Below are 3,117 nucleotides of genomic sequence, written 5' to 3' on the forward strand. Positions count from 1 at the left end.
TTGTAGGTTCAATGCTGATGTGTATGTGGAGGAAGTATGGAATTTGCTCTGATACCACTCTGTAACGACCTGCCTTCTACTGACTAGGTTGTAAGGCCGGGGATTATATTATGCTAAACTATTCTTGGGCTATCACTGAATATTAAGGTGCGGAAAAGCTGAATTAATTAAGAATTCTACTTTTTGTTATAAAATCTGGAATTCAATGTTCACAATACTTTTTTTTTCTTCTTTCATTGCTATACACATGCTAAAGAAAGGAACCTAAACTTTCTATCTGATCATAGAACTAAAATCAAACTTTCCAATCGATCGGCGGATCGATTGGAGTTATTTGATCGATCCACTGATCGATTCAACGTGCTACTGTGCACGGAGGTCAATTCTGAATCTATCATCTGATCGATCCAGTCTGGCCAATCGATCCAATAATCGATTCAGAAGCTCTCTGTTCGCGGGAGTGAAATTCCCGATCGATCGGCTGATCGACCCATGGCCAATCGATCACCTGATCGACTCATCAGCTCTCTGTACGCGGAAGTCACATTTCAATCGATCGGCTGATCGATCGAGGGCTCCTCAATCGATCAGCTGATCGACTCTATGGCTTTCTGTACGCGGAGATTTCTTCCAATCGATCGGCTAATCGATTGAGGACTCCTCAATCGATCGGCTAATCGATTGGGTTTTTGATTTCTGCAGAAATCCCACCCGAACTCGTACAGGACTTTCAGAAATCAACTAAAAGCATAATACCACTACTAGGCATGTCATTACTCATGGTTAGCTATCTAATATCAGGACAACTAATAATCTAAGCACATTTTCATAGTTCAAGACACTTAAACATCTAAAACTGCGGAAAAGTAACACTATAAGAAATACTAAGTCTTTAGACTTGCTAGTCACCAAGAATCTTTATTCCAAGTTCCTTCACACACACATCTGATCGCATTGCCCTCCAGCCTCCGCTAATCCATCCTCCCTTTACCTTTAGCTACAGTATAAGGAAAAAGGAAACTATAAGCTTGGGAGCTTAGTAAGAACCATCTTCCTCACAAAAACATGCATTCGAAGAAATCATGCTTTCAAGGATGCCTTTTGAAATACATGCTGATGATCATGCTGAAAATGCTAAAACCTGGCATATGGACGTACAAGTCGTACTAACTAAATATTGAACATAAAGCTATTCATTGTATCAACAAGCAAACTAAACCGATACATAAGCTAAGCTATTTGTTATATCAATAAGAAGACTAAACTGAAGCTAAGCTGTATTCACATCTCTGGTTTGTGAAGTTTGAAAACTATTTTCATAAATAGATAAAAATAATAATCATGCTGTTGATGGGCCCAGCAACTGTACTTGCTATGCGCGCATCCCTAACTAGGCCCGAGGTAGCTAGTCCCGAATCTAGTAGGATTTACTAGGTTATCTAAACCTAGGTATGACTATGGGAGCCTAACCCAAAGACAACTGAGAGTCTAGTACAGTGCCACTAATAAAGTAAAATACTGATTCTTAATCTAATTTATTTTGTCTTGTCCTGACTAGGTTATCTGAACCTAGAGGCGACTATAGGAGCCCACCCATTGGACCGTAGTCCCATATAACTGAAGCAAGACTAAACATGCTATTTAAAATGCTTATATGGCATTTAACTGTACTAGTCATTTTATCAAGCACTTGGTGTGCTCTAACTCTCCTCGAAATAATAATCATGCATATGGCTGAACTAAAAGCATAAAAATGCACGGTTAACTACTTATACTGCAGGTGAGGGGTTACTTACATCCTGCGCTAAATTTTCTTACAATCCGATCGCTAGGTTTCCGGAGAAGAAGATCATTTCGGCAATCCTCTTACGTCTACGCTTTATTCTCGCGGAGGGGAGCGTCCTCGTATCAGAGACGTCGTCGGATGGTGCTCCTACGACCCTAGGGATGAAACCCTAGGTTTCCTTGGGCTTGTGCACCGAGAGGGTGCGGGAGAGAGAGAGATCGGCGTGTGAGGGTGAGGGATAATGGAAATTATCGATCAAAATAATAAATCCCTACTTAAATCCCCTATTTATATTAAGTGATTAATACACCTCAACTCAATCATAAATATAATTTCTCTCCTTTCCTTTCAGCACACCCCTGCTGGGCCCCTTGGTTACTAGAGTCATCTATAAGTTGTAGGGTCTAATAGGTCTCGGGTTCAATTCCCGCTTAGAGGCGCCTCTATGGAGCTTAGAGGTGCCTAGGCCAAAGCAGCGCAGGAAGCAGGCCGAGGGTGCCCTCCATGGAGCTGGAGGCGCCCTGGACGCTGGGTGAAGGGCGCTCTCCATGGGCTTGGAGGCTCTCTCAGACGGATAAGCTGCGAGTAGTGCGAAGCTCATCCACACGCGGCTAACCCGGGGCTTAAGGGCGCCCTCTACGTAGTTGGAGGCGCCCTCCACGTAGTTAGAGGCGCCCTCCACGTAGTTAGAGGCACCCTCAACAGGCTACTTAAGCCTGGTTCGAGCAGTAGCTTGCATGGAACTCGAAATCATAATCTTCCTTCAGTGCTCTGCTCAAAGAACGACCCGACAAAGCTGTAACAAGACTCCGACGACCAGAAGCTTCAAGTTTATTGTTTTCGTTGTCGGTATAATCTTTATTACTGTTTTAATATTGTACTTCAAATTGTAAAGAATTTTCAAACTTATAGTGATTGTCCACCGAAAGCGATCAACGATCGCGGGCCTTGGAGTAGGAGTCGCCACAGGCTCCGAACCAAGTAAATCTTGGTGTTTGCATTGTTTCTTTTATTTCTACTACGTATTACTCGATAGTTTTAAAAATGAAAGTGAAAGCCACGAGCGATATTCACCCCCCCCCTCTCTCTCTCTAGCGCTTTCGATCCTACAGTGCAACTACGAGATTGAGGGTTTAATGACTTAGGCATTTGGAGCACATCACTTGGTAACCTCTCTAAACTTTCTTCCATAATATATTTTTACAATTATTAAAGTCATCAAAAAGTTTAGGTTTGGGAGATTTGTATATACTTTGGGTTGATGGCTAATTTAGTCATTTTTCTCTTTGTATAATAAATTTTTTTTCTAACTTGCATCATATCATGTTTAC

The sequence above is a fragment of the Zingiber officinale genome, chromosome 9B (assembly GCF_018446385.1).
Source record: "Zingiber officinale cultivar Zhangliang chromosome 9B, Zo_v1.1, whole genome shotgun sequence".
Classification (NCBI taxonomy): domain Eukaryota; kingdom Viridiplantae; phylum Streptophyta; class Magnoliopsida; order Zingiberales; family Zingiberaceae; genus Zingiber; species Zingiber officinale.